Genomic DNA, 14,931 nt, shown 5'->3' with positions numbered 1-14,931 from the left:
ATTCTTCTATTATTTGTCTTTGAAAAGTGGCGACGACATCATCCACTATTAATTTCAGAATAAATAAGTGTGCTCGAGATATTCTTGGTCATCTTCACTTTATGGATTGTTTTTATATTATTCAAATCAAGTTTCTTGGTGTTGACTTTCATTTGTTCCGAAGCATGTTGCTTAAGAGGCAACATACTCATTGATATTAGTTTATAGAGTGCCAGCTTGTTATTGTGAAATTGATATTTGCAGTTGCCTAACACTTGATGGCGCACGTTTGATACACAAAACAACATATACAAAAAGAGAGAGATGTCATAAACTAGTTCAAGTGATCATGTTCTGTTCTATTCAACTTTGACTAAGCAAGCTCATGATATGATTAATAATATCATAATTAATTACACAAAATGATCAGCTGCTTGATTAACTAATTTAAGCATCTCCTGGAGGTGCTGTACCAGACAGGAAGTGAGAAATAAGAGAAAGGGCTCTAGCAGGTTGGTAACTTGGAACTTCATGTCCTGCTCCTCTTACTGTTGCAAATGTTAGTCCTCCTTTATATGTTTCTATGTATCCTCCAACCTACAATATCCAAATGAAATTATTCATTTTCACAAATTGTTCTTTTAAAAATGAATTTATAAGCTGTTTTAATTTGATAAGCAATTAATTAACGATATTCTTACCTCTCCTCCATACAACCAAGAGCGCCAAGGTTTGTCTACTGTAAGGTCCATTGCCTTTATAGATCTCTTTGAAGAAGTTACAGGCACTCTTCCATCTGTATCACCACTGTATTTAACAAGTACAAATAATTATGTTAAATTGAAACATATTTTTTTAAAATACTTTCAAATGAATATCGAAGGCAAAATTCCTTATAAAATAAATTAAGCAACATAAAATTACCTAAAAATCCATACTCGAACACCATTTGCCAAAGACTCTTCGAGGAGAGGAATTATAGTCAATGGACTATCTTTCCAGTTGTAAAAGAGAGGATCACTACAAAAGAGAAAATAATTGTTGGGTTGAGAAGAGAACGCAGACAAGAAAAAGCTATAAAAAAATTATAGAAATGAATACAATTGACAGTATCTACTGAAATTTGCTAATTTAGAATTACCTGCAAGCTTCCCAATCATAGCTGATATTGGTGACATTAGCGTGGAGCGCCTCTTGAACATCACGCCTGTTCAAGTAAGCATAAATGTAATTGTCGGAGCATGGATCAAACTGCAATGTCTGCATAAGATAAGACATAGCAATACTTGCGTTATTATTCATCGCGTAAATTAAAATAATCTCTATGTTATAATATCCACATAAAATAAAACAACAAATACAAGTTATCCCACTTACAGAAGGGAATTTAGGGTATTTGGTGAGATTGCCATCGTGGCACAGGGGAAAATAAATGTTGTAGATGTCAAGATTATCGGTGTTGTTGTCTGAAACTGCACCTGCCTTGTTGCACTTTTCCTCATTGTAGAAATCGGAGTAACAATATTTCTGGATATCAAGGAAAGTTTGATCTGATATTAGGGCATGTGAGGCAAAGTATTCATACATTCCTACGTTATCTGTATCTTCATTGATCACTGCATTCCCGATCTGCAATTTGTTGCAACAATAAAACATCAGTGGTATGAAAACTATAAGAATATTTAACTTATATACACTAACAACGTAAATAATTAATCAGAGAACTTACAATAAATCCTTTTAGATTGATAAGAGTCTTGTTGGCGCGCTTGTTAAGGTGAAGAATTGCATGGGCCAATTGAGGTACATAATGACCAGCATAGCTTTCACCAGAAATGTAAAAATCTCTATTCTTGTACTCGGGAAATCGCTCGAGCCAATTCAGTAAAAATACAACATTATCATTAGCTGTTCTCTTATCTCCAGTTGAGTTGAAGTCACTGCTTGTATTTGTATAAGAAAATCCTACTCCAGCAGGAGACTCCAAGAACAATACATTTGCAGCTATATATAAAATTCAATCGGAGAAAGTTAGGATTAATATATACTCCATTGATAATTTTTCAACTGTTTCGAAATATTAATAATAGAAAAGTTACACAATAAAAGGAAAAATTAAAGAAAAGAATTTACCGAGATTCCATGCATAACGATTACTGTATAATGTTTTTCAATCACTGTGAACTCTAAAAGGTCCCAGTTCCTCCATGGCCCCAAATGCAATAGAAGAACAGCCAGGACCTACATATATGATTCTTGGCATTTTAAGTATATTTTCAAATATATATATATATATATATATATATATATATATATATATATATATATAGAGAGAGAGAGAGAGAGAGAGAGAGAGAGAGATATAAAGATTAATAAGAATATAAGCAAATCCAGTAATGTATTGATAAAAAACTTTTTGAGTGTTGAGTGAAGCAGGTGATATTTAAAATTTTAAGATAGTAGTTAAAAAAAGATTTTTGGTTCGTATGTGAGGGAAGTTAATTTAATTTCCCCTTTTAATGAAAATTATTATATTTTCTAGCTACCAAACGTTAAAAACTCAAGTACTAGTGAAAAATATTTTTCTCAAATAGCTCAAACCATAGTGATGCTTATTAACATGACGTATTCAGACACGCAAAAGTAATGTTTTGTGGCTGGTGAAAATATATAACACACACAAAAAAATTATGTATATACCTCCATTAAGCCAAAGAAGGAGGGGCAATGACTTGGAATTCTCAGCTTCAGTAAAGTAATAATACAACGCACGACCAGCAGATTCATTGACAGTAACGTAGCCACCATATTGTTGGAATTTAATTGGTGGTTGCCCAGGCAATTTCTTGATCCAATCTTTTTCTTTTTGTCCCTCTTGAGGTAGAATAACTTTGTCTAAATCTACATGGTTAAGGGCTGCCTTAAACTGGCTCTTGTCAATGGATGAATCTTTCTTTTGCTTAGCCTTGTAAAATTTGCCAAGAACATCACTTTGCCTTTTTCCAAGACTTGAAGCCACAAAATGTGACAAAAAGAGGGTAAAAAGTAGGAAGAAGAAAGTGATTTTTCCCATTTTCTTGTCTTTTTTGTTTCTCTTACGAAAAGTGGAGTTAGAAAGGGGTTTTATATCATGCAATTCCATGATTCTTGATTTGATTATTATGCCATTTTGGTAAGACAAATCATTTTTTAACAAATTGACGATGCTATTGGGATTATGATATGACTTGCTCCAATTACGCATGATATTATACCAAATATAGTTGTTGATTTCTTGCATTTGATAATTCTACTATATAGTAATTTAATTATTCTAATATTTATTAAGACGTTAAAATCAACTAAAAATTTTACACATTAAATAATTACCTTATTTGAACTACCGTGTAAGAAATTCAAATGTATAAAAATTAAATATTAATAAAAGTTTTACCTTATAGAGCTATAAGATAAACATAGTAATTAAGTATTATGTAAAACCTAACGTAGAAACTTCCGATAACTTATATTATGGTGTTGAATAGAACGGTAAATAAGGAATTGAAACAATCAAATCAAATTTGACGTTGATCTTGTTTATTATCGGTCCTCTGTAATTTTTTTCTTCTTTCATATTTTGGACTATCATTACCATGAATCTATGACAGAATAAGTTAATCAAATATATTATGTAAAGACTTTCTTGTGGATTAAGTACGGAATAACTTTTGTGAAAAATTATGTTTCATTCTCTGGTTATATACAGATACAAGTACAAATACAAATACTACTATATACTATTATTAGGTATAGCTTATCTCGATATTCATAATTATTATACTTTTTAACTCAACATCAAATTTAAAAATACTATCGGATGAGACATAATTATTCCACATAAAATATACAAAGTTTAATAATATTTATATAATTTTTAAAAGTAAATTATATTCACGATAGGTACACGCGCAAAGCGGTACCCTAAGGCTAGTTGTATTAAAAGCACGAAGGCCCTTAGCGAAATATCGTTCGTCTTTTTTACCCTTTAAAAATAGAGTTCACACTGTACAAAATTGTCATTTCATTTTTGAAACTTTTAAGTTAATAAATTTTAAGTACTAAACTTTTCCTTATTTGAATTATGAACACCTAATATTTTAGGAACTTAATATCAAATAAGATTTACTCATAGAAAAATATGATTTTTTCCTTATTTAAGTACAATTTGAAGATCTTCAAAAGGCAAAAGAGTAATAAACTTAAATAAGTTAGACGTTTTTAGTAAATTCATTGGAATTTACTAGCTAGATTAAAGTTTTTAATAATTACTTGGAATTATTTTAAGTTTATTCTATTTTCGCGATTCCTACAAGTTTTGGTTAGTAGGCCTAATATTTTGGACTACCTTTTTTCCCCCACATAAAATGAAGGGAAAACTTCTGAGCATAAAAAAAGGCAACGTGATGGTGAAAATCAAAAAAGTCACCACTCGAACTTTTTCTTTTTCCATGTCCTTTTTATTTCGTTTAAACCAAATTTTAACCACCTGTTTCTTCTTATTTTGTAATAAAAATTAATTTTGATAATTTAGATGTAATTTCTTAATGATCGTATTGATTAGAAATAGGTGATGATAACTAAAATGACAAAATTATTGCAAGGATATCAAAATAAAATCTTTATTCCTCTTTATACAATATTACGAATATATTATAACTAATATAAACCCTTGCAATCACTTAATAAGTTAATATTTGAAATGTTAGATAAACTAAGATTTGAAATTTGAAGTTTGCTATATGAAATTTCACTTTTAGTTTCCTAGAATGTTTGATCTTATAATAATCGAAATTTTAGTGTTTCTTATAAAAAGTTAATTTATTCACCATATTAAAAACAGCAAGAAAAGACCATATTTTTCAGAAAATAATGTATCAAAACGTTTTGTTTCCAAGGCAATGCTTAAATTATAGTAATGCATATCTCTTTGACTAAATGAAAAGACTTTTTTGGGTACAAAGAAGCTAATATTGTTACTAAGAAAGTTTATTAGAAAATTTGACTTTTAGAAAAAGGAAGTAACTATGAAATCGTTTATAGCAAATAGAATATTTTAATAATTTGTCGCTGATTGTTGCCAAATTCTATGTAACGGGGGATTTTTTCCCTTTAGCTATATAATTTGTCTATCATAATTTTTTTTAATATTCTTTTTTAGTTGACCTATCTCGAATACGTAGTACATGGAGAATTATTTTCATAAAAGGTTATGAAAGAAGGGAATACATGATAGATCGTTGAGCTTTCAAAACTATCTAGATTGTTTTCATGCTTAGTTAGGTTATTTGCCTTTTTGTTGACCAAATATGACAAATATTCATCAATTTCAAGAGCTTATATTTTTTATATTTTATTTTATAATTTAAATATATTATTTTAATATTGACATAATTTTATAAATTTATACTCATTGATATATATAGGATACACGTGCATCGCGCATATCCTAAAACTAGTTATATTTTAGAGAAATGTAGTTCGCCTTTTTTACCTTTAAAAATAGAATTTATATTGGACAAAATAGTTATTTAATTAATTACCTTTTATTTAGTACTATAAATAAAATAAATTTGATTACTAAATCTTTCCTTATTTGAACTATGTAGTCCTAATATTTAAGATTCTAAAATAAATTAAGATTTTTACCTTAATAGATCATGTACTTACTTGAGCTATGGAGCAGAATATAATTTATTCAATATTAATTTTCCTAATATGTAGGATTTTGAAGTCAATTAAAATTTTATTTACTAATTAGTTAAGTAAGATGTTCTGTACAATATTATGAACGAATATTAATTCGTAAATAAAACATTAACTTCTGCTTATTTTGAACTCCTAGCTATTATTGTTTTCTTACCCCCTTCACCAAATCCAAGGTAAGTGGTGTTTATCTTCTTCTTTTTTTTTTTCCTTTGAAACTGTCGAGCATAATAAAATGAATTTACCAATACGTATTTGGTAAGTTTCTTATTTAAAGCGATTAACAAAAAAGTTCTATAGAAGAGAAATCAACAAGTAACATTCATTTGAATGCGTTTCAATTGGCACTATTAAATCAAAATTTTTATTTTTGTTATTTTCATGAGATATCATGATAGGTAATTCCTGCGGATTTTTTAATATATTTTTTGTCACGACCCAAAATCCACTAAGGGACGTGATGGCGCCGGACACCGCTGTCAGGCAAGTCAACCAAAATACTTAACTAAATTCTCGTTTTAAATATTTCTGAAATCCCTTCTTTTGTACGTTTAAACAACAACAATAACAACAACAACAACAACCCAGTATAATCCCACCTTTTTGTACGTTTAAACAACACATAGTAAATTCCACTGAATGAATAATGAAAGAGTTAACAACTTTTTTAAAATTTCTGAATAAACCCATAGACATCCCAGAACCCGGTGTCACAAGTGCATGAGCAATTTCTAAGAAGCAATACAATACAACAACCGTCCGGAATGCAATGTTGGACAGAAAATAAATACAGTAATTTGAAAGAGACTTGCTGGCTGCGGTCGTCTCGGGAAATGCAGCTCACCAAGTCTCCGTATCCACCATGCTACTACGCCCACTAGGCCACTAGAAATGCATGTGCCTGTGCAACAAAAATGCACAGAAGTGTAGTATGAGTACGAAAACAACGTGTACCAAACGAGTATCCCGTCTAATCTCGAAGAAGTAGAGACGAGAGGTTGACTTCGACACTTACTAGTGGTCCAATAATGTTATCTCAATAGTATAGTAAATCGGGGATTTTTATAAACGTGATAGTAATTCAATGGAACGAAGCAAGTAAGAAATTATTTCTTTTATAGGAAATTTCAAAAATTTCTATTAATCAATTATTCATATATTCTCAAGCCGGGAAAAAGGCAACAACAATTTGTGACGACCCAAAGGGTCATCACCGGATTTTTCTCTTTTTCCGTGCTTCCGAGGCCTTGAAAACCTCACCTTTAGTTGCCTCGATTTGCGTGCGCAGTCCAGGCGCGTAGCCGGAAAGATTATATGTTAAATTCTGTGAAAAATTTCAAAATGTGGCTTTAAAATGATTAAAGTTGACTTCGGTCAACATTTTTGGTAAACGGACCCGGACCCGTGATTTGACGGTCCCGGAGGGTCCGTAGAAAAATATGCGACTCGGGCATATGCCCGGAGTCGAATTCCGAGGTCTAGAGCCCGGGAAAAGAATTTTTCTATTTAATTGTTTTTCTGAAATTATTAAGGAAAATGGAAATGAAAATTGATTAAAAGACTATGGTATCGGGCTCGTATTTTGGTTCCGACGCCCGGTACAGGTCTTAAATATGTGTTAAGCGCTTTCTGTGAAGTTTGGTCGGAATCGGACGTCATTTGACGTATTTCGGACCTAATTATCTAAAGTTGGAAATTTATGAAGTTAGAAATGAAAATGATGATTTTGAGGTTTGATTCCTCGTTTATGATGTTATTTTAGCGATTTGATCGCATGGTTAAGTTCGTAGGATGTTGTTGAGTTAATGTGTGTGTGTTTGGTTGGGAGCCCCGAGGGCTCGGGAGTGTTTCGGAGGTGGTTCGGGGTGCTTGGATCTTAGAAAATGCAGCAGAATTTGCTGCTGTCTGTTGCCCAGTTTTTCCTTCTATGCGATCGCATAGGATAGGTCGCGATCGCATAGAGCAAATTGCCAAGGCCCAAAAACCCTTCTATGCGATCACATTACAGCTTCCGCGATCGCATTGTACAAAATTCAGCCCCCTTTTATTTTACTCTATGCGATCGCAATGTGTCTTCTGCGATCGCAAAGCACATCCAACCTGACCCTATGCGATCGCATCCCCTCTTCTGCGGTCGCATAGGGCATTTTTGTCCAGTTATTTTAAAAGCCTAAAAACAGTAGCAGCACGGGATTTTCCTCATTTTTCCACACGAACTCTTCTCCCTAACACCCCATAGACGATTTTGAAGAGCCTTTTCCTCCATAGCTTCTTAGGTAAGTGTTCTTAACTTCATTCTCTCTTAATTTCTTCATCTAATCACTAATTTCTTAGCCCTAAATCATGAATTCAAAGTAGAAATTAAGGGTTTTGGGTAGAGTTAAGATTTTGGGAATTTTGGGTGATTCAACCTTAATTTAGGGTCGAATCTTAAAATAAATTATATATTTGAACTCGTGGGGTTATGGGTGACTAGGTTTTGGTCCGAGCCTCGTGTTTGGACCATGTGGGTCCGGTGTCGAATTTTGATATTTTTGGAAGAATGCTAGAAAACTCATTTCTAGGCTATGGGATTATGTTGTTGAGCCCTAATTGATATTATTGAATTAATTATGCCTAGATACCATTGTTTCGAAGTCAGATTTTAGAGGAAAGGCGGTATTGGAGAGTTGATTGCTATTCTTTGGACCGAGGTAAGTGTTTGATCTAACTTTGGCTTGAGGGAATAGGATTGGAGTGTTATTAATTGCTAAATGCTAAATGCTAAATGATCGAGTACGGTGTATAGGCATGGTGACGAGTATCTATACACCGGTGTCTAGCATGACCGTGGGTCCTTGTTTGCACGTATTTCTGATATTTTTGAGACTCTATGCTAATTGATGAATTCTACATAATGTGAAGAGTTTGAGGATTGGTTATGAATTGTAAATTCTTTGGAGCGTTGGCTCGAACAATAAAAATACTATTGAGTAAGAAATGAAAGAAATGGAAAGAGATATGATTAATCCCTTGCCGGGATGGTTTTAGTATATTGATTATCTCCTTTGCCGGGATGTGAAAGTTGTTGTTGTTACTCCCTTGCTGGGATTTAGCGGTTTAATTGTGTTATCCCTTGCCGGGACATTTCTTATTATTTGCTTATTCCCTCGCCCGTTTGGTTGTGATTGTTGGTTGGGTGAGGAAGAGTGATAATGCACGAAGGGTCATTCCGTGCCATGTTTGATTATATTTGCACGAAGGGTCATTCCGTGCTATGGTTGATTATATTTGCACGAAGGGTCATTCCGTGCCATGTTTTGATTATTTATGCACGAAGGGACATTCCGTGCTCTGATTTGACTATAATTGCACGAAGGATCATTCCGTGCCATGAAATGAGAGTTATGTGAGGAAAAGCACGAAGGGTGATGTCGTGCATTCTATTTGATTGTTTTTTTGTGAGAATGAGAGTAAAAACACGAAGGTTGATGTCGTGTAACTGTTGATCCTCCCGTTTTTTGTTAATTATTGTTATTGCCCTGTTTCTTACTTAAGTTGAGGACTTTATATCCGGTTTGTACTCCCCCATAGCATGCTTCCCTCCCTAGTTAACTGTTTAATTTCGGTATTCTTTCCTTATTGCATATATATATATATATATATATATATATATATATATATATATATATATATATATATATATATATTGAACTGCACAGGTTGACTTGGTAGTCCTGTCTAGCCTCGTCACTACTTCGCCGGGGTTAGGCCAGGCACTTGCCAGCACATGGGGTCGGTTGTGCTGATGCTACACTTCTGTGCTTTTTGCACAGATTACGGTACCGGAGCAGCTCTTGGACCACAGCAGTNAGAGGTTACAGAGTTAGGAAAGTTTCACATTTGTTCTTTCTTGTCGTGCGGTTCTAGTTTTTTTCAAGTACCGATTGAATTTCATTCTGTTCCTCCGCAGATGGAGAGAACACGTGCTTCCTCTTCTATCGCGCAGCAGTCCGAGCCCCCAGCAGCAGCCCCGGTGGTGGAGCCTCAGGTTGATTTGGAGGACGAGGTTCCAGCCCCAGCAGTCCCGGTGGGCCCAGCTCAGGTCCCAGAGGGGTTCATTGCCATCCCAGTTCTTCAGGACGCTCTAGTCCGATTGGTAGGCTTCGTGGAGAGTGTCATTCGAGCGGGTTTGCTTCTAGGAGTTCAGCTAGCGGTGGCAGATCAGCCGGGTACAGTGGCTCAAGCCGGGAGTGAGATCACTTTTCAGGAGGCGGCCAATGTGGGCCGTAGAGTTGAGGTGGTCCTGCCACAGGGAGGCGGTCATAGGTCGGATAAGAGGCCCCGTCATGCAGGAAGATTCAGTGGTACCTCGTCTGGAGGTAGAGGTACTTATGGTAGAGGCCGTTCTCCTAGGCCCTTTCAGTCAGCTCCCCATGTCACTCATGGTACTTTAGGTGGTCATTCAGGTCGACAGGGTCAGCCTCAGTTCCCTCAGCTGCAGCGTTCGTGTAGATGTTATGAGTGTGGTGAGTATGGTCACAACATGAGGGTTTGCCCGAGGTTGAGGGGTGCTCAGCCGCAACAGACAAGGTCTTGCCATGCTTGTGGTGATCCGAGGCACATTGTCAGATATTGCCCTCGAGTTTATGGCAGCTTCCAGCATCAGAGTTCTCGTGGTATGATTCAGGCACCGGAGGTTCCACAGCCTGCCCAGCCAGCTAGAGGCGGTGGCAGAGGTGTTAGAGGTGGAGGTAGAGGTCTTAGAGGTGGAGTTCAGGTCGCCAGAGGCAGAGGCCAGCCAGCAGCTAGGCCAGAGGCTGAGTCTTCAGGTGCAGACATCACAGGTACCATTCTAATTTGTATTAGAGATACTTCAGTGCTATTTGACCCTGGGTCTACGTATTCGTATGTGTCGTCCTATTTTGCACCATACTTGGTCATGCCTAGTGATGCTTTCAGTAGTCATGTCTATGTATCTACACCGGTGGGTGATTCGATAGTGGTCGACCGAGTGCATCGTTCCTGCGTAGTAGTGTTTGAGGGTCTTGAGACCCGTGTTGAATTATTGCTTTGGACATGGTGGAGTTTGACGTTATATTAGGGATGGATTGGTTGTCCCCGTATCATGCTATCTTGGATTGTCACGCCAAGACCGTAACCTTGGTTTTGCCAGATTTGCCCCGTTTAGAGTGGAGAGGGACCCCAGGTCATACCACCCGCAGTGTTATTTCATATGTTAAGGCTCGACGCGTGGTCGAGAAGGGGGTGTCTAGCTTATCTGGCGTATGTTCGCGATTCCAGCACAGAGGTCCCTTCTATTGATTCTGTTCCTATTGTTCGGGAGTTCCCCGAGGTGTTCCCTTCAAACCTGCCGGGTATGCCGCCCGACAGGGATATTGATTTTTTTTTATATTTGATCTGGCTCCGGGCACTCAGCCCATTTCCATTCTGCCGTATCGCATGGCCCTGCCAGAGTTGAAAGAGTTAAGGGATCAGTTGCAGGATTTGCTCGAGAAGGGTTTCATTAGACCTAGTGTTTCGCCTTGGGGTGTGCCAGTGTTATTTGTGAAGAAAAAGGATGGTTCGATGAGGATGTGCACTGATTACCGGCAATTGAACAAAGTGGCGATCAAGAGTAAGTATCCGTTGCCGAGGATTGACAATTTGTTTGACCAGCTTCAGGGTGCAAGGGTGTTTTCCAAATAGATTTGAGATCTGGCTTCCATCAGCTCAGGATTTGGGCGTCTGATGCCCCTAAGACAGCATTCCGCACTCGGTAAGGGCATTATGAGTTTTTGGTCATGTCATTTGGGTTGACCAATGCCCCAGCAGCATTTATGGAGTTGATGAACCGAGTGTTCAGACCTTACTTGGACCTGTTCGTGATAGTCTTTATTGATGATATTCTGGTGTACTCCCGCAGCCAGGAGGAGCACGAGCAACACCTCAGAGTGGTTCTTCAGACTCTGAAGGATAGTCAGTTATATACTAAGTTCCCGAAGTGTGAGTTCTGGTTGAGTTTGGTTGCATTTTTGGGTCATGTCGTATCAGCAGAGGGTATTCAGGTGGACCCGAAGAAGATTGAGGCAGTCAAGAATTGGCCTCGACCAGCTTCAGCTACAGAGATTCGGAGTTTCTTGGGGTTAGCAGGCTACTACCTTCGGTTTGTGGAGGGATTTTCATACATAGCAGCCCCGATGACCAGATTGACCCAGAAGGGTGCCCAGTTCAGATGGTCAGACGAGTGTGAGGCGAGCTTTTAGAAGCTCAAGACAGCTCTGACTACGGCACCGATATTGGTTTTGCCCACAGGCTCAGGGCCTTATACAGTTTATTGTGATGCTTCCCGTATTGGTCTTGGTGCGGTATTGATGCAAGATGGCAGAGTCATTGCTTATGCTTCGAGGCAGTTGAAGATCCACAAGAAGAATTATCCGGTTCATGATCTAGAGTTGGCAGCCATTGTTCATGCTATGAAGATTTGGAGGCATTACCTATATGGTGTGACGTGTGAGGTGTACACCGATCACAAGAATCTTCAGTATCTGTTCAAGCAGAAGGAGTTGAATTTGAGGCAGAGGAGATGGTTGGAGTTGTTGAAAGATTTTGATGTTACTATCTTGTATCACCCGGGAAAGGCCAGTGTGGTGGCCGATGCATTGAGTAGGAAGTCCGCCAGCATGGGTAGTCTTGCTTATATTCCGGTCAGCCAGAGATCGCTTGCTTTGGATATTCAGGCCTTGGCCAATCGGTTTGTAAGGTTGGACATTTCTGAGCCTAGAAGAGTGTTAGCTTGCACGGTCGCTCGTTCTTCATTATTGGAGCGTATCCGTGAATCGGTAGTTTGATGATCCCCATTTGTGTGTCCTGAGAGACACGGTGCAGTGTGGAGGTGCCACGAAGGTGACCTTAGATGATGATGGTGTTTTGAGATTGCAGGGGCGAGTTGTGTGCCCAATATCGATGGGATTCGAGAGTTGATCTTAGCGGAGGCCCATAGTTCTCGGTATTCTATTCACCCGGGCGCCGCGAAGATGTATCAGGACTTGCGGCAACATTATTGGTGGCGTAGGATGAAGAAAGATATTTTTGCATATGTGGCTCGATGTTTGAACTGTCAACAGGTTAAATATGAGCATCAAAGGCCTGGTGGATTGTTTCTGGGGTGCAGTTCAGCGAGAGTTGGGCACACGGGTTGAGTTGAGCACAGCGTTCCATCCTCAAACGGACGGTCAGTCCGAGCGGACTATTCAGATTTTTGGAGGATATGCTCCGGGCTTGTGTTATCGACTTTGGAGGTTCGTGGGATCAGTTCTTACCTTTAGCGGAGTTGCCTACAACAATAGCCACCAGTCCAACATTTAGATGGCCCCATATGAGGCGTCGTATGGTAGGCGATGTCGGCCTCCAGTTGGATTGTTTGAGCCGGGAGAGGCTCAGTTATTGGGTACAGATTTAGTTCAGGAGGCCTTGGATAAGGTCAAGATCATTCAGGACAGGCTTCGTTCGGCTCAGTCGCGGCAAAAGAGTTATGCAGATCGTAATGTTCGGGATGTAGCTTTTATGGTTGGTGAACGGGTCTTGCTCCGAGTGTCGCCTATGAAGGGCGTGATAAGATTTAGGAAGAAGGGCAAGCTTAGCCCTAGGTCATTAGGCCATTTGAGATTCTCGATCGTGTGGGAGATGTGGCTTATAGACTTGCCTTGCCGCCTAGCTTGTCAACCGTGCATCCAGTGTTTCATGTGTCCATGCTTCAGAGGTATCACGGCGATCCAGCCCACGCGTTAGATTTCAGCACTGTCTAGTTGGACAAGGACCTGTCTTATGAGGAGGAGGCGGTAGCTATTCTAGACCGGCAGGTTCGTCAGTTGAGATCTAGGAGTTTTCCTTCTGTTCGTGTTCAGTGGAGAGGTCAGCCTCCTGAGGCATCGACCTGGGAGTTCGAGTCTGATATGCGAAGCCGTTACCCTCATCTATTTCCCGACTCAGGTACTTCTTTGTTCTGTCCGTTCGAGGACGAACGGTTGTTTTAGAGGTGGAGGATGTGACGACCCAAAGGGTCATCACCTGTTTCCTCATTCATTCCGCGTTTCCGAGGCCTTAAAAACCTCATTATTACTTGCCTCGATTTGCGTGCGCAGTCCGGACGCGTAACCGGAAAGCTTATATATTAAATTCTGTGGAAAAAAAATTCAAAATGTGGCTTTAAAATGATTAAAGTTGACTTTGGTCAACATTTTTGGTAAACGGACCCGGACCCGTGATTTGACGGTCCCGGAGGGTCCGTAGAAAAATATGGGACTCGGGCATATGCCCGGAGTCGAATTCCGAGGTCTAGAGCCCGAGAAAAGAATTTTTCTGTGAAATTGTTTTTCTGAAATTATTAAGGAAAATGGAAATGAAAATTGATTAAAAGACTGTGGTATCGGGCTCGTATTTTGGTTCCGACGCCCGGTACAAGTCTTATATATGGTTTAAGCGCTTTCTGTGAAATTTGGTTGAAATCGGACGTCATTTGACGTGTTTCGGACCTAGATATCTAAAATTTGAAGCTTATGAAGTTAGAAGGAAAAATGATGATTTTGAGGTTTGATTCATTGATTTTGATATTGTTTTGGCGATTTGATCGCTCGGTTAAGTTCGTATGAGGTTTTTGAGTTAGTGTGTGTGTGTTTGGTTAGGAGCCCCGAGGGCTCGGGAAGTGATTCGGAGGTGGTTCGGGGTGTTTTGAACTTAGTAAAAATTGCAGAAAATGCTTAGTTCTGATATCCGGTACNTTTAGTGGTTCGTGAGACAGCGACTCCAGTCTTGGGTAGAGAAATGTTAAACTTTCGCATTTTGGGTTTTCAGTTATTTATGTTTTAAAAGACTTCCGCATTTATTTAAAGACTCGTTATTTTATTGTTGTTATCCGAAAATATTTAAATATTTGGCTTGCCTAGCTCCAACAGTAGGCGCCATCACGACTCCCGATGGTGGGAAATCCGGGTCGTGACACAACTTCAATAAATTTCGAGGCAAGCAATACAAGCATGCGCAAATCATGCCGAGGACGTACGGCCCGATCCAACAATAAATAAACTGTGCACTGCCAGAGGGTCGAATGGCGCGAACCATATATGCATGTATTACCCCGCTCGCGAATCATACATGCGACGCGGTCAAATATAAATAAACACAACAATCAGTCAATCAAGACTTCATCAGGGAACAATTATCCAAAGAAAA

At 38.3% G+C, this 14,931-nt stretch overlaps 1 pseudogene; it reads right to left on the bottom strand.

Moving 5' to 3' along the window:
* Positions 1–426: 426 nt before the first annotated feature.
* LOC109242580 lies at positions 427–3,052 on the bottom strand (annotated as a pseudogene).
* Positions 3,053–14,931: the final 11,879 nt, after the last annotated feature.

Source organism: Nicotiana attenuata, unplaced genomic scaffold (genome assembly GCF_001879085.1).
Source record: "Nicotiana attenuata strain UT unplaced genomic scaffold, NIATTr2, whole genome shotgun sequence".
Taxonomy (NCBI): domain Eukaryota; kingdom Viridiplantae; phylum Streptophyta; class Magnoliopsida; order Solanales; family Solanaceae; genus Nicotiana; species Nicotiana attenuata.
Note: the sequence above shows the minus strand (reverse complement) of the source record. Positions and strands in the feature narration are given on the sequence as shown.